At 45.2% G+C, this 25,413-nt stretch overlaps 1 long non-coding RNA gene across 1 annotated transcript; it reads left to right on the top strand.

The window, feature by feature from the left end:
- The first annotated feature begins 1,495 nt into the window (after positions 1-1,495).
- Positions 1,496-7,323, top strand: LOC125432380. Its single transcript, XR_007244461.1, has 2 exons — positions 1,496-2,154; positions 5,138-7,323. It is a non-coding gene; the product is annotated as an uncharacterized LOC125432380 (long non-coding RNA).
- Positions 7,324-25,413: the final 18,090 nt, after the last annotated feature.

Genomic DNA, 25,413 nt, shown 5'->3' with positions numbered 1-25,413 from the left:
CATATAAATCCAAACTCCTCCTCCTCCTCCTCCTCCTCCTCCTCCCTCTTCTTCTTCTTCTTCTTCTTCTTCTTCTTCTTCTTCTTCTTCTTCTTCTTCTTCTTCATTGTGCAATAGCCAATAGGTATACAGACAAAGCCATCCTGGTCAGCCCAGTCTGCCCCAGGCCCTCAGCAGAGTCTTGAAACACAGTAAGGTGTGATAGAAAACAAACTCCTTGGCTCTGCAAATGCTAGAGCGTCTGGATTTCCTTCTAGAGTTCCAACCAAATACCTAGGAAAGATGTGAGCTAGAGATCTGGAAGTTCATCTCTTTGTTACAGTCCATGGTATTCCGGGAGTGGATTTTAAGTCAAATAAAAATTGGGAATCTTGGTTCACTTTTTTAAAAAACAACCAGAAAAACATCCCTGATTTAAAAGATCATTAATTGTGCTTTGTTTTGGCCTGGGACAGTACAAAAAAAAAAACCCACTGGATTTTTCTGAGCCTCCCCCAAAGAAAAACGATTTATGCCTGTCAGTGCGGGGAAGATCAGGAAGCAGAGAGGAAGGGAATGTTTTCAAATGTATGCTAAAGTCACTGAGGTTGCCAGAATCACTCTGGCAGATATCAGGAGAAAGTAAAATGGGACCAGGACGGCTATAGGGTGTTTTTTTTTAATGGTGTCGATGGCCTGATAGCACCAGAAACGATTCATTATGGCCCCAGAAACTGTTTCACTGCAAAATGCCTGGAGTGAAAAGTTTAGAGCTAGACTTAAGCTCCAGGAACGTCTCAAGCCAGCCCAAATAGCTGGAGGAAAATAGGAAGAGCACATGTGGAACTCATTACTTAAGGGGAGACTCTGACAAAGAACATTTCTGCTGACTTTTCGTGGGGGCTTCACATTCAGGAAGTGGCTGTAATTACTGTGCAAGTCCGAAGCAAGCCTTACTTACGAGTTGCCTGCTCCAAGACAAAAAAGAACCCCCCACCCCTTTCTGAGTCCAAAAGGCCAACAAATGGGGGGGGGGGGAGAAAGAAATCTCAAATTAGAATAATCAAAGGGGAGGGGAATACTGTGTATCGTGCCCTCCCTTAGCCAATATTTACCAAAGAGAATTTTTGTTTTGTTTTGCAGACTTATATTAATTCACTCCGAACTGAACTCGCTGGAGGAAAGCTGCATGTCTTGAGTTTTTACAGCTTTTCCATAGTGGGGCCCACTTCCTGCCCAGTTGAAGAAGAAGGGGGGGGGGGGAGAAAAAAAACCTGGCCTCAAGATGAAATGACTGCTTAACATTACACTAAAACATCTGGTACCATTTTATACACAGACCCATGTCTGAGAGCAGGCAATTCCAGCGGTCTCACCAGCGGCACAGTGCATACCCAAACCTCCCTAGGGTGACATCATCCCATATATGGATGTTCGGGCCCGGCCCTCCCCCCTTCCCCTAGTCCTAAATTCATTGCCAGATCCACAGTCTACTGCAAATGTGCCACGTCAAGACTCGAAATCCGCTGCACTCCAGTTTGCATTTGTGAAAGAAGGCTGCAGAACTCGAAGGGAGGAAAAATGCAGATCCTGAAAAGCGGGAAGGGAGGTTTCTCTCTCTCTCTTTCTCTCTTTTCCCCCCTCTTCTCCCAAAGACTAAAGGAGGATTAATGTAAGATCTGAACCTGATCCTGTTCCGTCGCCCCAGTGTTCAGACTACCTGTTCAGGACAATGCAGTTGTACAGTAGTCTGCACATTGGTTAGACTGGGCAAGGGAACGCAACGGCATGGACACCCCCCCGAGACGGCCAAGCGGAAGACCGAGGGGACTCCTTACAGATCTCATATACCAGTATTTTCCTTCACAGGTTTGGCAAGCTAGGGAATAGGGGACCCTGCCCAGGGGCAATGGAAAAAAAAAGAGGACTTCTGAGTAATGCAAGGAAGATGTTCTGGTAAGGCCTCTGAATTTGGGACGAGCTTCCGGCCTATGTCCTGGAAATAGGCGAAGCTCCTGACCTTGTTCTAAGCAGGCAGGACAAGGTGGGCTAACACACGCGCCAGAGAAAAATCAAAGGTATCGCTCGGTCCAATTGGTCGCATGCTGCAAGCCACTGTTGCCGTTGCCCCTGTTGTATTGAAAACGGAAAGCAATTCTTCGCGTTTAAAAGAATGTAATTATGCATTTTCTTTTGTTGAATTACTAATATGTATGAATGACCTGTTGAACGACTAACAGCAGCGTTTAATTTGATGTGAAGTGAAGGTGCAGGGGAAAAATGTATGTTCAATATTTTATTTTATTTTTTTGCTCTTCAGTGTTTATCTCTAGATTTCAGAATTTTAAGTTCAGTTGAGTGACACGATTGCTATCTGTACAAATGGAAACGATCTATTATATTGGTTCCCAGGCTCCTAAAATACATGCTTATAAGAGGCTACAATATGTCTTTCTCCCTGACATCAAACGACGCAGGAAAAAAATTCTCCGAAATTAACAAAACTTTCTAATAACATCCCTATTGAAAGATACTCACACACCCCAAAGGGCACAGGCGTAGTTTCGTGCATGGAGGTTGCAGGACACGAGCGCACAGATTGTATCTGAGTGCAAAAGCTGAGACCCAAACATTGCTGAAATGAGAGGCACGGTGCCCAGATGGCATCTACATCAATATGTACATTTATGCCTTTGGAGACAGTTCAGGCTTTATGCATTCCTGCAGCCAGATCCCATACCAGGTTGCCGGCACAAAAAGCAGACTTGGAGGTCGGTCCTCCCCCATCCCTCCACCCCTTAAGCACTGCACAAAAAGCCCTCCGCATGCGGATCGAGAGACTCTGGACTGAACAGAACCAGAAGCGTTTTTTACAACAGACCTATTAAACTCTTGGCCGCATTCGACTAGTCGTGAAATGCAACAGGCCAAATGGGAGAGGTTTTTGGAGGATGCTTTTGCTGACCAGCTGTTAGCAGATAGATGAGAAACTGAGATATGAAATGAGAACTTCTGTCCCTCTGAACCATGACGAGTTGCTGAGGGAAATAGCGGCATTGATTGTACAGCCTTTCAGGCCAAGGGCTGGCTGTTCTGGCCCTGGGCCTAGTATCTCGCCGATAAATATGATTTTAGCAAATAGATGCAACATTTTATTTCGGTGTGTTTTCCAGGTATCCTGTATAGGTGGGCAGGAAGAGGCACATATTGAATGAGTAGTCTCTTATGGATAGAATAATGGTGTGTGTGTGAGTGGGAGGGGGAGTTCTGGGCTGTAATTTGATACCATCTGAACTGCACAGGCCATTTCTGTAAACGTAGTATGGGTTAATGGGCGACTACAAATGCAAAGACTTTTAAAGATGTAAAAAGTGTTAAAAGCGGATAGGCTACAACTCAGGATATATTAGGTCATAATTAGCAAAATGGTATACACATGCACATAATAATAACATTGATAACAATAACATTTGAACAAATTACATTTCTCCTTTATTCACTTATTCGATCCTGAATTCCTGCCCACCTCATCTTTCGCAGCCTTCATTTTTTTTTAAAACCAGGAATCTATTCTAAATTACTCTCCTGGTAATCTCATATTGATGAGGTCTATTCCTGAACTTGGGTATCAGCAACGACGTATGCCTGTTTTACTGAGACATAAGTCCCACAGATTTCAACAGGCCCAAATAAGAACGCATAAAATTGTGACCCTCAGATTGGTTTCAAACCATCATGGATTCTGCATCAGGTTTTACTAATATAAAAGCCAGTCTTTTAAAATATTTGGCCGTTTACTGCATTTTACCAATCAGGAAGCAACTTTAAATCCTATAGGAAATTTAAACAAATCCAATGACAAGTAAATAGAAAAGTGTGATTTAAAAAAAAAATTCTTAGGTTACTTCTTTGGATTTGCTTTATAACCAGTCTGTATATTTGTAAACTTTTATGGCATAACGGGAAGGGCAAATGATGGAGAAAAAAACCAAATCAAGTTTCCTAAAAGATTTCAAGAACGAAGGCCAATCATGCAAGTAAACAGTTTTGCAGAATTTTCTCATGAGTCATATAAATCATTTATTTCTACCCATATTTTACTCATTTAAATCAGGAGGAAAATGCAACTAACGTTCCAGTGGAAAATGCAGATTTGCTAAACATTATTGAGCCATGGTAACAGGAGTAAAACTGCCTTTGGCACGTATACTACTGGAAGGAGTATGCAGACATGGTGTCTGTTTACTACAATGTCTATAATTTTCCCTAACCAGAAAGAAAAAGGAAGGACCACTTCTAAAAGAGCAAGAGAACAGGGGGAAAAGAAGTTTGCATTGTTGGCAAACAGGAACATTTCGCCTCTTAACACAGCCATCAAAACATTTTCATTTATATATATAAATTTATATAAATTGATCTTTAAAAATAATCTTTGAAGACTAATTTAGGGTCGAAACAAGCACAGTATGTAAATACGGTTGCTTCCCCTTTCATACCGACTGGCTACATGTGAGCTGTAAGACACGAGAGCTGTAGGAGTCAGGTTATTAAAAACAAACAAACAAACAAAGCATGGCTTCAAAAATGTTGCAATGTAGTTATAGACTACTCAATCACAAAGCTGAAATAATAATAATAACTAAGAAAAGGTGGCTGGAAAAGTGGTTTGATGGAATGCATGAAATGGAACTAATGTTTATAGGTACCAGAACTAACTGTTACCTATTGCAACAAAGGAGTGCGAGTCACCAAGAAAAGTGCCACATTCTAGCACATGCAGCATATGGAATTCTTTAAAATCTCTGCAGTGAAACAGCAGTGTTTTTTTTTTAATGCCATGTAGCGTGTGCTGCTTATCCACAGAAAGGAGAGGCAGACAAAGAAAGTAGGAAACCGTCTGAGGACGGTGGCACAATTTGGATCAGCAAAAAGTCCCGAAACCCCATTTCTTTAATTAAGGAACACACACGGTGGAGGCTGAAATAACCTATGTAATGGATCTCAGCCACCAGCTGCCCAAACCTTGATAAAAAAAAACTCTGGTTAGGTTTGCTCTACACTTTCCCAGTGTTACTTAACTCCCATGACAGGACAATGACCGGCTGTTAATCTTTTGCATTTTAAAAGATTTTCTATTTTCTGTTTCCCTCCGCCACAGAAAACTCAACAGACTGCACAAATATCTTGGTCCTCCTCCAACCTACTCATGCACCCTGCCAGCATTTTTCAAATATGATTTTCAAAAAATTAACAAAGGTTAGTCTATCAGGCTTATAAAAAGTGTGTGTGTGGAGGGGGAGGGGGGAGGGGAGGAGAAACAATACCAGTACATTTTTATGTTCCCTACAGCATCTTGCATAAATCCTCAAAATTCTGTTTGTGCTGTATTTGGCAAAGATTTTACTTACAAAAAAAAAAACACACCACCTCTATGCAAAAAAGAGAGACAAGGGTCCCAAACAACGCAACACAAATGTACTCACTGCAAACTTTTTGATCAACAATTATCAGTTGGATCATTAAGTATGCCTTTGCTAAATCTGTCATCTATAGAAGCATTTTTCCCCATAACCCCCTCCTTTTCTCAGGAGCATGTTATTACCACCAATACCTTTTTCTACAGCACAGAAGCATTTGCAAAAGATGTGCCAGAATTAAAGAAACAAATATAGTTTCAACAGAATCTTGCTGAGTAGGTCATGATCAGTGACAGTTATCATAAAATTGAAAATCTGCTGCGGTAACGAATAAGTTTGATATCGTTTAGATGTTAATAGCCTCTTCCAAGATTGAAGCAATTGGACTAATGACATTCTAACAATGTGCTATTCAGCGTCTTCAGAATTAATAGTTGTTCTTCCGAGCAGAATGTTCAATCAATCCATTTTAACAGTCTAACGAGATATAGAAATATATTTTGAAAGCAAAGCGCAAAACTATTGTTTCCCGCGTAAGGAAAAGAGCCATTCGACAACATTTAAGCATCTCAAAGGAAGCGCTCAAAGCTTTTAGTTTACCCAGGTTCTTTGTTGGTAAGTATTACCTGTCTGCTTGCTTTTAAGATAAAAAATGGCACCCGTCCACCTTAGCTACAAACAAAAGCCTTTGTACAGAATATTTATATTGTTCCACAAGTAATATGTAATAGCAACTCCCATACCTCTCTCCCGCCTGTCCCTAGAAAGTAAACACTAATTTACTGTATATTTCTCAGTCATCACTGTCTAACTTGTTTGTGCATTTCTGGTATGTAAGTCTCATATTTAACTGAGCTGTGACATTACAGTCAGGACAGGTATTCCTCCCATCTCTTTCATGTGTAGCTTATATTGTCAGAAGAACGTAAAGTAAGAATAGTTGTACTCACTGCAAACTTTTTGATCAACAATTAACAGTTGGATCATTAAGGAAATTGCTCCATGCAGGCCCATTCACAATAATAAGCACGAACACTACACCGATACATTGCAATATCCTAGGCCTCTGGGTGAGGCTCAAAGTGTAATGAAAGGCCAACAACCAGCTAAAGAACTGGCAACTGTGATATCAAACACAATTTAAATAATAATAATAATAATAATAATAATAATAATAATAATAATAATAATAATAATAATAATAATAATAATAATAATAATAATAATAATAATAATAATTTTAAGCATGCATATTTGGGGCCTTTACTTTCTTAGCTAGAAAATGTGTCAACACATGCCTTCATTTTGAAACCTGGTATTTCATTGCTTGCAAGAGCCAAACGATGCCATCGCAAGGGATTACTTTGAACGCTAACTTTGAATATGACCAGTTTTATGAACTGCCTTGACTTTTAGGACATGTTACTGTGTCACCTCTCATCTTGTATATCTGGAAGGAAAATAAATGATCACGTTAAAAAAAATGTTTTCTGGATAAAGCAAAATGTCTTCTTTGTTTGACAGCATGCTAAGGTATTAAAGTTTCCTGTGCAAATCTCTCTCCTTTCCCGCCTCCCCCACCCCGTGCAACGAAGTCCTGTAAAACAAAGAGCAGAGAGCCCCAAGCGGGAGCCACGGGGCTGGCTGGACAGAGTTGTCATGTGTCTGCCTGTCTACACTTGCTGTGCAGAACATCCTCTCACCTGTACAGCAGGCACAGACAGGCAGTCACATGACAACCCAGCCTGAGAGACGGCCAGCCAATGAGAGAACAGCTCTGAGTAGAGCGCCTTCACCTTCCGGATCTCAGTTTCTTGGTTCAAGGACTTCATCCATGTGTACGGTTCACCACTCGTTTGTATGACCGGTCGAAACCAACCCAGAGGCGAACGGTTCCGACAAAATGCAATAAAACCCACTGCTGAAATTTTTTCTTACTGTGCTTTTTATAGTTCTCTTCTCCTCATGATTTTGACTAGCTGACTCTGAACGGTAGCATGCTCTCCGCTTTGTGGCTCCACCGCCAAAAGGGACGCGCAATCCTATGTTGTCCTTTTTAAAGGAGCATCTTCTCTGATATTAAAATGGGCAGTCATTTTTTTTAAAAAAGCAGCATAATATTGTTTCCCGCTTTTGGTGCTCGAGATATACATTTAGCGGATACAGATTTAAATTAAAACAAACAAACACACGTGACTTGTAAACTCAGTAGCAAGACGCTTAGAGGGAAACTGCCCTAAAACAATGGCAGAGCTGTCTGCCAGATTTATCATTTCCCCCCAAATTTATAGAAAACGCGCACATACGGAGGTGGGATCCAACCAGTTCTCACCACTTCTCTAGAAGTGGTTACTAATTTTTTCTGAGTGCCGAGAAGGGGTTACTAAAGCAACCTCCCTGCCCAATAGGGACTGGACGTGCGTGTGTGCGGCGGCGCCACTGTTTGAATCCCACCACCATCGGAACCTGTTATTAAAATTTTTGGATCCCACCACTGCGCACATATGTCATTGTTAACGTATAATGAAAGTTCATCCAGATGACTATAGATCTTTCTCCCTTATGCAGAATTATACTTAGGAAGCACATTCTCCTATCTCCCTGTAATGTAGGGAGAATGAGGCCTTGCTCCTGACGTTCTCTACCTCCATGGGGGGAAATAGTTCGCTACCAAAAGGAAGCATTTACACTTGAAAGAAAACCCTAATAAAAATGTTTTTTTAAAAAACAACAACAACAACAACAACAACTGAGCAGCAGAATTTATTTGTAGGGAGGGGTATTTGTGCTACAGGGGTAGAACATAAGGATCACCGGTCTCTGAAATGTTAAACATTTCTTCATGCAATGCGTGATTGGTGTTTGGAATATGCTGCCGCAGGAGGTGGTGATGGCCACTAACCTGGATAGCTTTAAAAGGGCCTTGGACAGATTTATGGAGGAGAAGTCGATCTATGGCTACCAATCTTGATCCTCCTTGATCTCAGATTGCAAATGCTTTAGCAGACCAGGTGTTCAGGAGCAGCAGCAGCAGAAGAAGGCCATTGCTTTCACATCCTGCACGTGAGCTCCCAAAGGCACCTGGTGGGCCACTGCGAGTAGCAGAGTGCTGGACTAGGTGGACTCTGGTCTGATCCAGCAGGCTCTTTCTTAGGAGAGAAAGGAGGGATATAAATCCAAACTCTTCTTCTCTTCTTCTTCTTATGTTCTTAAACAATAACAATGACAAAGGTTCATAACGTGTGGGTACTTTTTGGGAAACTGGAAGCTGCAACACTTGCTCTTGCTGTTGTCACAGGCTGTGTTCTACATTGCCCATGGGTCAGACTAGATGTCCTTTTCAATCTTAAAAGTACCTGTGATGAAGTGGGGAGGGGTTTGTATCAGGGTTAACACCTTGCCATTTTTTCAAATGCAGATTTCCCTCTCAAGCTACTACTTGCCCCACGGGAAAAACATATAACTACGCTGCTTGAGCCTTGACTTGGATAATCCAGATACTGGAAGCTAAGCAGGTTTGGCCCTGGTCAGAATTCACATAAAAGACCACTGAGAAGGTCCAGGCAGGTGCGGAGGCTGACATTTCAAACTATCTCTGTTTTCTCTTGCCTTGAAAACCCCATTGGGTTGCCATAAGTCAGCTGCAACTTCATGGCAAAGTTAAAAAAAGAAGAGATACCTGAATGTTTTTGCTGTGAGGCTGATAGTAACTTGGGAAGGGAGGTAATTTGCATTTGGGAATCAGCCTGAGGGTTACATCCCCCCCCCCCCAACACCGTGTTCCTCACCCAATCCCCCTCCCCAGACTCAATTGCTTTTAAACTTAAAAGCATCCTCAGGGGTTCTGTCCATGGATGGTCTGACATCACAGAATAATAGAGTTGGGAGAGACCCCAAGGGCCATCAAGTCCAACCCCCTGCAATGCAGGAACACATACTCAAAGCACTCCCGACAGATGGCCATCTAGCCTCTGTTTAAAAACCTCCAAAGAAGGAGACGCCACCACACTCCTAGGTAGTGCATTCCACTGTTGAACAGCCTTTACTGTGAGGAAGTTTTTCCTGATGTTTAGGTGGAATCTCTTTTGCTTCACCTTGAACTCATTACTCCTGGTCCTAGTCTCTGGAGCAGCAGAAAACAAGCTTGCTCCCTCAGCAACATGACATCCCTTCAAATATCACATCTGAAACCACTGTACTATCAAGATCCACGGGGCACTAGAAGGGGAGGAAATTGCTGGAAGAAAAATCCCATTTTGCGGGGTCAAGATCTCGCTTTCTGAGGCATAGCGAAAGCCCCAGGCCCCACAATGGAAGCACGACCACGCTGCACCCCAGCAACTTTGCATTACGATGCGTTCATTATGTGTACATGCTGAATGGACATTTACAGAGGTCAAAGAGGTCGGTCTCCGGTTCCCAAAACTCCATAACAACCTGATGCAAATCAGACATGTGAAAAAATTACAGACGCCACAAGAGGAAGCACTTCATTTATCCCAAGACACTCTATAGTAGATGTATAAAGACATAATTTTTTCTACAAAAAAGTTGCTTGGGAAGTTGCCAACCTGAAATGACAGGACTATTCTTCATTAGCAAATTCGACACTGGGTCTACTAGATGAAATGTGTCCGAATCTTATAATCGTAATTCAACAAACATATTGGATGGTAAGATCCTACTAGTGATTTTTTTCCCCCTTTCTTGCTCCTGCGCCATAACACTTTCCAGACGTAGGCTGGGATATTTTTTTTTTTTGGTGGATACTATTAAAATACCTTTTATTATAGGTAGGCTAATATCTCTATAAAATATTTGTGGAACTTGGGGGAGGGGGAGAGCCCATCTGGTCCTGGATATTTTTGTTTTCTTTAAAGGTCTACTTGCATTTCAAAGGCAGTCCCACATAGAGCACATTTCAGCAGCGCCGTCTGGCATTCACCAGGGCGTGCTTAACTGTGACCCCGGCCAGATTTCCCTAGGAAGTGGTAGGTTGGCTTGTCAAAGAGGCATTCCTTGCCATAGTCGGTACCTTAACATCCCAAAAAAAAGGTCGGGTTAAGTCATATGCCCACCCTGTGATGCTAACGTTTCAGAAAAAGGAGACAAAGAAGGAATTCTGGGTACCAGGACGTTTTTTTCTGGCTCAGACTAGGACAACATAAACCCTCCTCCCTCTTCTCATATTCACTTTCGACTTCTCATAGAGAAAGTCCCCTCCCCACTAGCAGCAGAAAGGGGAGCCTGCCACTGCAGCAAAGTTGTTTCAAGCAAATAACCTCTGCTAATGAAAACATACGTAGTCAAGCTGTGAAGCTGGGTGTCCGTTACCCTCCGAGCTGGGTCTACAGCCAAACTTTGTGGGAGGGCAGCTGGAACTTGGCTCCCTGCCCCCCCCCCCAACTGATCCTACTGGTGTCACCTGCACCTCTCTGCCCACCCACTGTTGTTATCTCACCTAGAAATCTGTCACTGAGAGAGAGAGGTGTACTACTCCCAAGTAGTCAGCATAGCTCTGTCGGACAATGATGAGCCAGCGCAATGGGACCACTCAGAGTGGGTCTCACAAAGATCCTGACCTGCAACAGATCATCTTTGGCCTGAGTCCTCCATTATCATTGGCTCTAGTCATCATCCATCATTAACTCTTCAAACTCCAGGATCAGGGGTTTGCCAACTCTGGCCTTCCAGATGTTCGTGGACTACATAAGAACATAAGAACATAAGAACTAGCCTGCTGGATCAGACCAGAGTCCATCTAGTCCAGCATTCTGCTACTCGCAGTGGCCCACCAGGTGCCTTTGGGAGCTCACATGCAGGATGTGAAAGCAATGGCCTTCTGCTGCTGCTGCTGCTCCTGAGCACCTGGTGCAATTCCCGTCAGCGCTGCACAGTGGCCATGTCGGCAGGGGCTGATGGGAATTGTAGTCTGTGAACATCTAGAGCAGCCATTCTCAACCAGGGTACCGTGGTACCCTGGGGTGCCGTGAGCATGTCCCAGGGGTACCGTGGCAACACTACCGCCCCCCTTCATTTTTGTGGTGCCTCCCGCCGGCACCAGCAAGGACATGGAGCTGGCCCATGGGGCAGGGCCTGCAACAAGGTCAGCAGCCACCCCCACCCCCAGTGCTTCCCTTCACCCTGGGAGGGGAAGGTGGGGGGTGTGGCAAGCAGGGGCAATGGGAGGGGAAGGTGGAGGGTGGCGGCAGGGGCACCCTGAGATATGAAGAGTGAGGTCAAGGGTACCCTGACCTCAAAAAGGTTGGGAAACACTGATCTAGAGGGCCAGAGTTTGCAGACTCCTGTCCTTGATGATCCAAGCAGCTGGAACTCTCATGTCAACACTCTGGGTCACCCTTCCCTGCCAGGGCTTTCATAGGTCCACCAGCTGCACCCACTGGAAACTGCCCCCTCCCCATCAGGACACCATTTTGATCCAGCAATGCATAGGTGTCAAACTTGCGGCCCTCCAGATGTCATGGACTACAGTTCCCATCATCCCCTGCCAGCATGATGCTGGCAGGGGGTGATGGGGACTGTAGTCCATGACATCTGGAGGGCCGTGAGTTTGACACCTATGCAGTAATGCCATACGCAGCCTGCTGGGGATGTTCGGTTTGAATAACTGCCTGCACGCAACAATCAACAATGCTCCAAAATCTGAACCAAGTTATTTCTGACATTTGGGAGCAATTGGAAACCTTCTGATGTGACAGCTTCCTGGGGTATCTCATCAGTCTGGTTTCACTTCTCCAGTTGGGGGGAGTGGGGGAGAGGCTTGGGCAGGGAGGGAGCGGAGGGGGCGTGCGGAGAACGTCTCTGCGTTAACAAGAGACGCTTGACAGGGATGGTGGAAATGAAGTCTTCTGAAATGGCGTTTCTGCACTCAGTGTTCCCGTTTCCTGGTCATCGCTGCACCTCTCACTGGCTTACAGAGCAGGTTCTGATGGTTCCCTTATGTTTGGGCAGAAGAGAAGAAGAGTTTGAAAAGTTTTGGATTCATACCCTGCTCTTCTCAATGGCAAGGAGTCTCCAAGCAGCTTAAAAAGGCCTTCCCTTCCTCTCCCTATAGCAGACACCTTGTGAAATGGTGGGGCTAAGAGAGTTCCGAGGGAACTGTGACTAGTCCAAGGTCACTCAGAAGGCTTCCTGTGTAGGAGTGGGGAAACAAATCCAGTTCACCAGATAAGAATCCCATTGCTCATGTTGAGGAGTGGGGAATCGAACCCCATTCTCCAGATTAGAGTCCATCTGCTCTTAACCACTAAGCCATATCGACAGCACTCTCTTTTCTTGTATCCACTGGCAAAGCACATGTGTGGGTGTTAATTGGGGGGGAGATGGTGCTATAGTTTGCTCTCTTTCCAGTAACAGGCAGTCCAAAAACACTGTAAGGGACAAAGGAGAACTACTGTACTTGTGCTAGTAACTGCTCTAGCAGGGATGCAACGATGAGTGAAACAGAGGCAGAGGTGCCCTTCCTTAGCCATCAGCAACCCACCTGCTCGCAGACTGAATGGAAAACACTTTGTCTAATAGTGTATTTATGTTTAGCCCTTCATTGTTTTCTAAGTGGGCAGAAGCAGAAACTTAATGCATCTCCTCCACCAGGCGGCAGAAACCCACCAGTCAGCTGAACAAGATGAGATTAAAAGATTAGCGGTGAGAGAGGATCACAGGATCCTCCACTTGTGAGAAAAGATGCAGGATCCGAGATCTTCCCATGTCTGTAATTGTACAACCAATGCCCCAAACAGCCATATCTTGTTTCTAACCACCACCATCACCGCCGCCACCACTGCCGCCACCGCTGCCACCACTGCCGCCGCCGCCGCCACCGGTTATTTGCCTGGTAGGAAAGTTAACCCCTTCCATTCACACATATAGAGAAAGAGTGTGCATGTGTGTGGAAGGAAGTAAACAGGAGCACAAGATGCAGGGGAATGAATGAAACATGTCCCCGTGCCTTGGGACAAAACTAAACAATACAACGTTCCCCGACGCAACTTGCAGTTACATGAAACGTCAAAGAATTAATGTTTCCAAGATCTCCCGGTACCCATTTGGCTTTGGAACACAGTGTAGGGTGGAGACGGTCTTCAGCTGCCTCTTCAGTGCTGGTTTCCTTAGCTGAAAAGGCTGTGCGTGATCCCTGCTTGCCCTGCTGTGGAACTCCATGTGTACTCTCTGTAGCATGTGGAGTTCCTTATTGGGGCGAGCAGGTCGCCCCTCTGGGAAGTTTTGGCTTAGGAAAATGGTGAAGGAGGGAAGGCAGGGGTACCCCTTGTCCCTGGGCGCCACTCTTCTGGTCAACGTGGGGGGCGCAAAATCGGGCCCCCCACGTGACCGGGAAGTCTTGCTGTCTCGTCGTTTTCACGTGCCTCGACCCGGTCCCGAGGCACGCAAAAAAGCGCCCCTTCCTGGCCCACCCCCTGGCTTCAGTGCTTATAAAAGAAGGTCTCCGAGGCCGGGACTGCAATCTCTTCTGGCCTGCCCAGAGGGGAGGTCAGAAGAGACTGCCGGCTGCTGGCTGGGAGCCCAGCCGGCAGGGGGAGTCTGGGGGGTGGGGGCAGGCATCCTAGACCAGTAGTGGCGAACCTTTGGCACTCCAGATGTTATGGACTACAATTCCCATCAGCCCCTGCCAGCATGGCCAATTGGCCATGCTGGCAGGGGCTGATGGGAATTGTAGTCCATAACATCTGGAGTGCCAAAGGTTCGCCACCACGGCCCTAGACCTTGCCCATGTCCATGGTGACATGGGCGGGGTCGAGGGCAGTGGGGGTGGAGCCTGGAGACATCAGGGGGTGGAGCTGGGGGAGGCAGAGCCTGGGGGGCATCCTGGAGACAATTTGTCTCCGGGCGTCACCCCTGGTACACTTCTGCTTACAACACCCTTATTATCTAGCTTGGTCCTTACTCTGGGGCTTTTTTCTCCCAGTCAGGCTGCAACAGAGGGCCTTTCCCCACTTACCGTTTGCGGCGCGCTACTCTCAGCGTGAGTGATTTCTGCCACGGGTGATTTCTGCCGCAGAGCGCAGGGCAGTCAGAAGGTGCCGTTTCTTCAGCGCCAGAAATGACGCGCGCTGAGGGGACGTGAGAGCGGCAGAGTCGGGGCGGCTGAGTTGTCGCCGCCCAGACTCGTGGGGAGCGCCGCTGGACCACGCACTATTTGGGGAGAGTAATGTGCAGCAAACGGTAAGTGGGGAAAGGGCCAGAGGTAGGCTTCTGAGCAAGGAGAAAGATGCTGAAAGAAATGTAGTGCAATGAGATGAAGTAATGGGAGGGATGCAGGGTTTACATTTAAATGTAGATTAATATAAGCCACGGCACATAGAAAGAGGGACAGAGGAACTGAGTTTTTATATGTATTGTCGAAGGCTTTCATGGCCGGATTCAACTGGTTCTGGTGGGTTTCCCGGGCTGCGTGGCCGTGGTCTGGTGTATCTTGTTCCTAACGTTTCGCCTGCATCTGTGGCTGGCATCTTCAGAGGTGTATCACAGAGGGAAGTCTGTTACACACTGTGTCCAGAGAGAAGGAGATGTTTGGGGTATATTGTCCATGTTCCAGGGTGGGGAACCAATCAGTAAGTGTTTGGGTGGAACTTGTTATGCAAAGATGTGGTTGATAGTATTGCATTGCGGGTGGGGCTTATCAGTCCAGGGAGCGATTCACATTTTCATGCTTTTTTTAATACTTGAGTTTTTATACTTTTCCGTCAGATTCTTTGCTGTGCTAACAGTATGTGTGTGGGGTGGGCTTGCTCTTTTTAATATATGTTCCATAACTTTTAATGCAGGTTGCTGCTTTCTGTACCTCTACAGTTTGACGTGCTGTTTTAAAACATGCACTAGAAGGGGAGGAAAAGTCAATTGGAAAGTTGCTACTGCCCCAGTGGTGCGTGCGTGCAGTAAGCTTGTCCCCATGGTAACCAGATGCTGGGTAACAGGAAACACAGACATAAAAAGAGACCTTAGAGACGGGCAACGCAGGGAAGAGAAGCTGGGAGCCTTGGTCCTCTCAACAGGTAATTCCTACAAAGGCCAGGTGGTGGCAGCAGTAGAAACAAACAGGAGATAAAAGGCCTCCAAGTGTTGGGAAAGCCAGGTAAGGTGGCACATGCCAGGTAGGAACCTTGGATGGCCACTGGTGCCCAAAATCTCAGAGGGCATTGCAGAAGAGCGCCTGCGGGTCAGTGAGGCTGTTCTGTCACAGCTACCATGGGGGTGGCTTGCCAGCTCAGCACTGGAACCCAGCAGGTACTTTATAGGGTGGGGATATTTTAACCTGCGTAGCTCCAACAGTGCAACATCACTTCTGGCATGAACCCAGAAGTGGTCTCACCCAGGCATGATGACATCACTTCCAGGTTTGTGCCGGAATTGATGTCGTGGCAACGAAGGGACACTGTTCCTCCCCTCCCCCATTTTTTTCTTGCCACTCGATCAAGCAGTGGCGGATGGCCAGATAAGTGTACATGGGGGGACAGGGACCAATCCCAAAATGGTGGGAGGCTGCAAGCCAAATGTCCTGCTATGATGGTGCTCCTCAGCAGACTCAAAGGCAATGCTACCACCTGAGCTCTTCTGAGGCACCTCCTGGCTCTAACAAGGTGGAGGGAAGTCAGAACTGGCTCTTTGCTGAGGGGGAAGAAATGATTTGTCAAAGACGGAAATCCCTGTCAGAAGGCACCAAGTGGGAGAGATCTGCTTTGCTGCCTTTCCAGGTACCTTCCCCTCAGGATACAGATGTTTATCCCAGATCTATGACCTCCCATGTCTAGGCTGCAGAAGTACGGGGCAGTAGAGGACTGTGAGCACACGCTTTTCTGCTTCTGAGCACATCTCCTGGCATGCTTCCTTGTTCCTGGAGGGAGCAGATGTGCCAAGCGTCTTTGATCGGTACTGGGCCTTTTGCTGCACCAACGGTACCAACACCTGACACACACAGAAATGCATTTCCATTCGACTTAAAAGAAATTACTATCAAATGAGTAGGTAATGGGGAAAAAACTGCCCAGTTTCCTAGTTAACACTATATTTATTTGTGATAATAAAGAATCGTATCCAACGTTTCTAAAACAAAGCAACGCATCATCTGATTCCGAATCCAGCTTTTTCTTTTTTGCACATCCCTAATTGCCGGGTAGAAACAGCAGCAAAAGATTTAAACAACAAAAAGTGGGAGAAATTTTAAATCAGTAAACAAATAACCAGAAATACTTTATTCTCCTAATCATGAGAAGCTCTGGGAAGAGATGGGAAACCTCCCCCTCCTCTGGGGACACACACATACCCACCTTCTTCACACCAACCAACAGCCCTGTTTCTCCCTAGGTGTGAGAGGTGATTCCCATATAGTAGCTGCAAGGACTTTCAACCAGATGTGTGCTGGGCGTGTGCTGCTCTGAATTTAATTCCCAGTTTGGACCAGGGCCATAGTGAACAGAGAGGGGAGGGGGTTAATTAGGCTTGCTAACTCTGGATTGGGAAACTCCAGGAGATTTTGTGGGGGTAGACCCTGAAGACCGCAGGGTTTGGGGAGGGGAGGGACTTCGATGGGGTATAAAGTCAGAGTCCACCTTCCATAGCAGCTGTTTTCTCCAGGGAAACTGATTTCTATTACCTGATTTCTCTTGCTGTAATCCTGGGACAGGGATGTCCAACCTTGGCCCTCCAGATGTGCAAGGACTACAAGTCCCACCAGCCCCTGCCAGCACTGCGCTGGCAGGGGCTGATGGGACTTGTAGTCCTTGAACATCTGGAGGACCAAGGTTGGACACCCCTGCCCTGGGAGATCTCCGGCCACCACCTGGTGGTCAGAAACCCTAGACTTAAATTATCTCCATCCGAAGCTGTTTTCCCAACCTGAAGCTGCCCTGGGCAACTGCTGTTTGCCTGGTTGTACTGGCAGGCTAACTTTTTCCTGTGCTCCATGGTCCCAACCCAACTTGGGCCTGAGTAGGCATCAGAATTATGTGGCAAGAATGGAACTTCCAGCGAACACCTGATCGAAAATCTTCACGGTGACCCTGAGGGAGACACAAGAACTCCGTAATATGTGACAGAGGTCTTGATGCCTTTCAAAGCATTCTGCAACACCGCATCTCTGTTAGCTTAAGGTGAAGAAAGAACAGACAAAACCCCATAGTTTCTGTCCCCTCCCCTCTCATCAGCTTCCACCTCTCTCCATATGCAACGTTCCTTTAGGGTGCTGATGTCAGTCATAAGAACATAAGTACTAGCCTGCTGGATCAGACCAGAGTCCATCTAGTCCAGCACTCTGCTACTCGCAGTGGCCCACCAGGTGCCTTTGGGAGCTCACCTGCAGGATGTGAAAGCAATGGCCTTCTGCTGCTGCTGCTCCTGAGCACCTGGACTGCTAAGGCATTCGCAATCTGAGATCAAGGAGGATCAAGATTGGTAGCCATAGATCGACTTCTCCTCCATAAATCTGTTCAAGCCCTTTTTAAAGCTATCCAGGTTAGTGGCCATCACCACCTCCTGTGGCAGCATATTCCAAACACCAATCACACGTTGTGTGAAGAACTGTTTCCTTTTATTAGTCCTAATTCTTCCCCCCAGCATTTTCAATGGATGCCCCCTGGTTCTAGTATTGTGAGAAAGAGAGAAAAATTTCTCTCTGTCAACATTTTCTACCCCATGCATAATTTTATAGACTTCAATCATATTCCCCCTCAGACGTCTCCTCTCCAAACTAAAGAGTGTCCTCTCTGTCCTCTCACCTTTTATTCATACGCCGTCCTCTCACCTTTTATTCATATGTCTGTCTACAATATTCAGACAAACCCTTCTACTGCTTCCAGCTTCTTCCTCAGTCCCCCATTCTATCTAACCTTCCCATCATCCCTGCCACCATCATGGCAACCAGAGCGTAGCTAGGGAAAATGGAGCCCGGTGCAAAATCTGAGTTTTGCTGGCCCCCCCCCCCATGTTTGTTTGTGTTGTTTGTATTTTTTAGTGTTTTTTTCAGTTTTAGGCCTGCAGGGGGTGCAGGGTTTAGGCTAGCAGCATCACAATTTCAGGGTATCTTTCGGAGACTATCCTGATGATACCAGCCAGGTTTGGTGAAGTTTGGTTCAGGGGGTCCAAAGTTATGGACTCTCAAAGATGTAGCCCCCATCCCCTATTAGCTCCCATTGGAAACAATGGGGGATGGGGGCAGCCCCTTTGGGAGTCCATAACTTTGGACCCCCTGAACCAAACCTCACCTAACATGGGTGGTATCATCAGGAGAGTCCCCCGAAAACTCCCTGAAATTTTGGTGATGCTAGCCTAACAGCACCCCCTGCAGGCAAAAACTGAAAAACAATAACAAATTTAAAAAACAAACCTGAAATTTTTGCTGCCACAGGCGCGCTCCCGGTGCAATGTGCACCCTCCAGCCCCCTTGTAGCTCCGCCTCTGATGGTAACTCTGCAAACCGGCTAGGAAAGGCTCGCAGACTATGAGCAACGGAGTTACAGCCAACCCATTTTTCCGCTGGAGAAAACAGAATGAGAGCCCTCCCACCTTGGTGTCCACCCAAACAGGGGATCGATCGTGGGGCTGGTCTTTACAAAAGCCACGTGGGATAGGTATGCAGTACGGAGAACTGGGTGAGACTGAATGAAGAACCTGGCTGGATCCAACCCTGCATTTGGCTGAAAGTTTTAAAAACCTTTTAAGAACTTCTGGCAAATAAGAAAAAAAAACCCACCCCACCATCCTAGCTAGTCTACATCTGCGTTGGATTGGATATCTATTTGGTCTCTCAACAATCACTGTCAACAGCAGCCGCACAAGTGCCCTTAAATGTGCATCTCTCTCTCTATAAATCACACACACACACATATGTATACACATACACACTATAGACACACACACAAATATATACCGCACATATTCCAAAATCCCACCAGTTAAAGCTCCTGTGTTGCTCTTGAATTGCAATATTGGCAAGACCAAGCCATACACCAGCCTTTTATTTCAGCCCCATCTTGTGGAATCTAAGGAGATCAGATTTCAAAATGGTTTAAACATTCCGTTACTATACGTACACAGAAGCGTTCAGCAACTAAAAACCCAACAAGGTTTGCACCTTAAGCTGGGGAAACCTGAAACGCCTGGTAAGACTCAGCAAGGCAGTGGCTTCTGACCAGAAAGGAATGACAAAGACGTTCTGTTTTCTGTATGATTGTGTGCCAAGGAACTTCTCCAGCCCCTTATTTTGCTTATTTGATGGACATGGCCAACTGCGGAGCTTGCCCGGCTGTGTGCGCATGGATAATCTCACTTCCTTTATGAAGATTAAAATTCATGGTGAAGCAGCATAATCAGAACACGAGCTTGGGAACCGGACTGCAAGCTTTGAGGAGGGGGAGGGAAAAGGATTGTTTGTTCAAGGTTTGGCTTAGAGAGACCTCCTTTAGTATCAGCTACACACCCAAAAGCGAGAGATCCCACTTAGTCGCCAGCCCAGCAACAGTTAAAAGCACATCTCTGGCTTCCTTTTGGCTGGCAGTCACAGCTCATCTGTGTCCGATTCAAACCAATGACAATTTCTGGAGAAAATCAATGAACTGAAGCACATTATGACTATCAGAAGAGACTACTCTACTGATTTTTTCCCCCTACGCATCAATACAGCTACAATTTTTTATCTGGTTTGGGAAACAGAACATTGAATTGTGCAAATAAAGACCCCTACATCAGAAGACACAGATCTCACAATAGGAGTTCTTTACATAGGTACTAGCAGGATTCCCATGCTTCGCTATGAAGATTATAAAAAATGCCCCCTCCCCTTCCTTCCCCTCCCTTGCATGCCACCCCTCACTTCCTCCCCTCCCCTTGCATGGCAAAAAAACTGAAACTACTGAAATACTAAAAATATGAAACGTACCTGATTAAAATTACCCTTCAAGTTTGAAATGGCATGAATTCATAAAAATATACATACTGGAAAAATACTGAAAATATAAAACGTACGGCATAAAAATACCCTTAAAGGTTGCAATTTAAGGAATTCCTAAAAATAAAGATCCTTTAAAAACACTGAAAATACTAAAACATAGTGAAAATATAAAAGTTACCTGATAAAAATACCGTGAAAGTTTCAAATGTAATGAATTCATAAACACTATTAACTATTTACAAATGAAACGATGAGTTTCTGTCACAGGATAAAACATTAAAAGGCAAATAATCACCACCGCTAGCTTTGTGGTCTACGTAGCCATACTAACTTGTTCAGCATACAGTTTTCATTTCTCCCTCAGATTAAGTGCTCAAAACTTCCCTGTAAACAATATTCTTGGTTTTTCTCTCTGGTTGAAGGATGACCAAGCTGTCAGGTGAACTAACTCTGGAGCACTCTGAATGTCCCTCTCATTGTTATCATCCCAACAAAGTAAATCTGAAGAAGTGACGGCTGCTGCTGGGGTCCTGTCATGAGGCTTCCTATCCTGTGGCAGACCTGTCCCTGCACTTTGAATGTTGGCATGAAATTGCTCTCTTTCACCTCTCGGGCTCCAAAAGACGTCATTTGGAAGCATCCATTGTATTTCCTGGAAGCAGAAAAAAAGTGTTCTGCCATTGGATGCTGGTGAGATGAGATGCTGATGAGTGAGAAGGCTGTGAAGAGGTTCAGGGTAGGGTTGAATGGCAGGGAGCTGAGCTTTACCGCCACTGCAGCACGTTCCTGGGGGCTCATCCCGCCACTTCAAAGCATGACACCAAGCACAGGGCGATCGAAGTCCGAGATCAATCACCTTGTCTCCACAGTAATCAATGTGAGATCCATATTCAAAACCCGACAAATATTTTTTAGTCTGATTTGTAATCTTTTTAAATTGTATTTGACTGTAGCGGTCTGGTTAACATGAGGGTTGTTAGAGGAATATTTTTTCACAGCCTCTCTATGAACTTTGGGGTGACATTCAGCATACTTCATCACAGCCTCTCTGTGAACTTCGGGGTGACATTCAGCATACTTTTTCACAGCCTCTTTATGAACATCTGGGTTGTTTTTTGCATATTTTGCAGCAGCTTCCTGTAGTTGCCTTTTTCTAACCAAATCTGTAAATTGCTTTCTGCATTTAATCCCTCTCCTCCCTTTAGCTGTTTCAACAGAAGGAACAGGTTCGTATGCAGTGAGGAGGTCAGTGGTAGAATCCAGTTGGGCCACCATTGGCAAAATTGTGCTTGTTGTTTGGTGGGCATTATCAGAACTTGTCGATTTGACACATGGAAGTAGAGCGTCAAAATGCCCTTCATTAAAATCTCCTGTGAAATGAATCATTTTTACTCCCCGTACTGCATTCTTTAGCTTGGCAAGGAGGTTTTTAACTGTCACCTTTAGAATGTTGCCGCAGATGGCCAGAGTTCAACAGTAAATGTGTAATAACTCGAGTAAAACTGAATATTTTGAAAAATCCTTTGTTAGTGAGCACCTAAACCACATAATGAACTGGTGTGCCAAATTTCAACTTTGTAGGTTCTGTGGTTTTTGAGTTCTTTTGATGAATCAGTGAATCAGTCAGTGGTATTTCATGTTTATAGATATAGATTACAGGTAATCAATATAACTAAGTAATGCAATCCAACCTGGCTGCTGTTGACAAGCCACCAAAGTGTATCGACTAAAATTATTCTTCATCTTTGTGATTGCAAGGACTATCATATTTTTCTAGAACAAAATTCAAGCGCAATAGAACCTTAAAGACCAACATTTCCCAGGGTATATGCTTTTGTGAGTCATAGCTCACTTTGTCACACAGCTTACACCCTGGAAAATATTGCCAGTCTTGAAGCTGCTACCAGACTTGAATTTTACTAATACAGACTAACTTGTTTATCTGACGCCAAAGAAAAGGGGATTACAGACCACAAGGTTAACAGATAGCACAAATGCTGTAATGAGACTACTCTTTTAAATTTCACTATTACAAAAAGTGTTTTAATATTATACTAGATGCCACTCTCCCTTTAAATATTGAACAATGCACAATATACAATGTACAACAGACAGTGTATACTATATTGCAATTTTCACAGATTAATACAATCCTAGGGTTGCGCTAATCTGTGGGAATTGCAGTATATACAAAAGTGCTTTAATATTATTTTTATTTTATTTATTTACAATATTTGTATCCTGCCTCACAATAGTGCCTCTAGGCAGCTTACAAAAGTAAAAAATAAAAATAAAAACCACAATAAAAATGCCATGAACAAAATATCACAATTAAAACAACAACAAAAATCACATGAAAATAACCCCCCCCCCCCAACCAACAACTGTAGAGTGGGTTTCCAGGAAGGCTTACCAAATGCCTGGGCAAAAAGGAAGGTCTTTGCCATGTGCCTAAACCCATAAATGGCGACTCTCTGAGAGGAGATTGGGGGCAATCACAGAGAAAGTCCTCCCATGTCACCTCCCCCCCCCCCCGGCAGGGGGAAGTACCACCAGGAGTGCCTTTCCCTGTGACCTTAGTGCCCGGGCAGGTACATATGGGTGCAGGTGTTCATTCAGGTAGACAATGTCCAAGCCGTTTATTTTTATTATTTTTTAAAATTTATATCCCGCCCTTCCCAATAGGGCTCAGGGCGGCGAACAACATAAATCAGATAAAAGTACAATAAAACAATGTAAACATTCAGCCGCAGAAGTTAAAACTTACAACAATAAAAGCAATAAGATAAACAGATGGCGATAAAAACCCTTAAAAGACACCCCTGGGAGATCATGATGTTCCAATCAGGCCGGCTGGCAAGATCTAAAAGCCTGGCGGAAGAGCTCGGTCTTACAGGCCCTGTGGAACTCCCCAATGTCCCGCAGGGTCCTGATCTCGGATGGGAGCTCATTCCACCAGGTAGAAGCCAGGGCCAAGAAAGCCCTGGCCCTAGTAGTAGCCAGCCGGACCTCCAGCAGATCCCCCCCCCGACAATCGGAGGGGTCTAGAGGGGCAATATGGGTTTAGAGCTTTGTACATCAATGCCAGGATCTTGAATTGGGCCCAGGAGCAAAGCAGGAGCCAGTGCTGTTGCTTAAGGACCGGCATGATGTGTGTGCAGGCCTGTGTACCAGCTAACAGTCTTGCTGCCGCATGCTGCACCGACTCCAGCTTCCAAACCATCTTCAATACCACTGTCCCTGTAAATCTCCCATGATGTGTAATATTACAGTGTCCGACATACAATGTATAGTATATCTCCTACAATTGCACTAGTCTGTGGAGATTGCAATTTTAATTTATTTATTAAAAGTATTTCTATTCCGCCGTTCTGTAGCCATATTCAAGGCAGCTTACAAAATGCAATAAAATACGATTGTAGAATGATAAAACTAAGAACAATGAAACTGAATTACAATACAATGCAGTCGTACCAGATCATTAAAGAAGTCACTAAAATACACTATATACATTATACATTGTATATTGCGCATCGTTGGGGATTTAAAGGGACAATGGTATTTAGTATAATATTAAAGCACTTTTTTGTAATAGTGATATTACAACATTTGTGGTATCAGGCTACCTGCCTGATATTATCCTCATATATATATTTTTTGCCACGATCAGTCTTAAAGGTAAAGTTTCCCCTTCAGTCGTGTTCGACCTTGGGGTACCACTGCAAGCAGTGATTTCATAGGCAAGCCGTTTTTGCGGGGTAGTTTGCCATTGCTTTCCCCGGCTATTCTTTACCCTCAGCTATGAGCTAGTCTGCAATTGGCCATGCTGGCAGGGGCTGATGGGAATTGAAGTCCATGAACATCTGGAGAGCCGCAGGTTGCAGACCCCTGTGCTAGGTACTCATTTACCGACCAAGGAATGGATGGATGGCTGAGTTGACCATGAGCCAGCTGCCAGGTTATCTGACCCACAGGGGGCTCGAACTCCTGCCCGTGTGAGTGGCAGTGCAAGCACTTAACCACTACGCCACGCAGCTCCTAACACTATCAGTCTTACAGGGACTGTTTGTGCGACTGCTGGGAGCTAGTAATTCTATGGAGGGTTAGCTGCATGAAGACTTTGGTTCACGCAAGCCATCTGCTCCCTAGCAGCGCCCACTGCCTACTGCTGCTGTATATCTGGCATAAGGCAGCACAACTTCGACGGGGTAAAGAGAATGTTTCATTTTGTGACTTCAGAGCAGATCCTGAACCACAGGGGGAGAGAAAGTGGGGAAGTTTTTGCAGAGTCGGTAAGAGTAACTGCATTCATGTATCTAGTCTGCGAATACTAAGGCTTCCTGAATACCGCTTAGCAACTCAGCCAGCATATTAGAAACTGCACCAGACTGGGTGTCCTTTATATTTCCTCTTGAGGCAGATAAGGTTTTTTTGGCAGTAAGGGTAGTGGTCTTCACAGAGTCTGTGCCTGCTCTTTGGTTAGAACTTGTATAAGAGTGTAGAAATCATACCTGGCACTGGATTTATGAAAGCATTTTAAGTGTTCTAAAGCACAGTGTAGATGTTATTAGATGTTATCATTGCTGGATCTTTATGTGGCACAGATTAGATGCTGGGTGTACATGTCTCCAACCCATTTGCTTGCCCTGACTGCATTACTAATGTCCATTTAGCAACCAAGCTGGCTAAGGGCTGCCTGATTTAAGATAGGCATGATGTGAACTTGGTAGCAGACGTACCTCATTTGAGCTCCCTCAGTTGTATGGAAGCCGAGCTCCTGATTGGATGGCTTCGCTGTTCCCTGGCGAAGTTCATCTCGGATTTCAGGCCTGCTCAGCTGCTGCTTGGTTTGGCGCCTGCTTTTCTCCAGTCCAGGAACAGAATCATCTCATTTCCGGGAGAACAGGCAGTATCCCGCAGAGTCATGATCGTTCAGGTTACCACACTGACAGTCTGGTACAAGGCACAGAATCGCTGGCAGTTGATCGCTCTTTGTGCAGGCATGGTTGGACGCAACATTAGCTAGAGTGCAGCGCCTGTTTGTTGCACCTGTACATCAGTGGTATAATTCTAGAACTGACTGCAAGTTGAACTGGG

The sequence above is a fragment of the Sphaerodactylus townsendi genome, linkage group LG05 (genome assembly GCF_021028975.2).
Source record: "Sphaerodactylus townsendi isolate TG3544 linkage group LG05, MPM_Stown_v2.3, whole genome shotgun sequence".
NCBI classification, from domain to species: Eukaryota; Metazoa; Chordata; class Lepidosauria; order Squamata; family Sphaerodactylidae; genus Sphaerodactylus; species Sphaerodactylus townsendi.
This window is presented reverse-complemented; position numbering and strand designations above follow the sequence as displayed.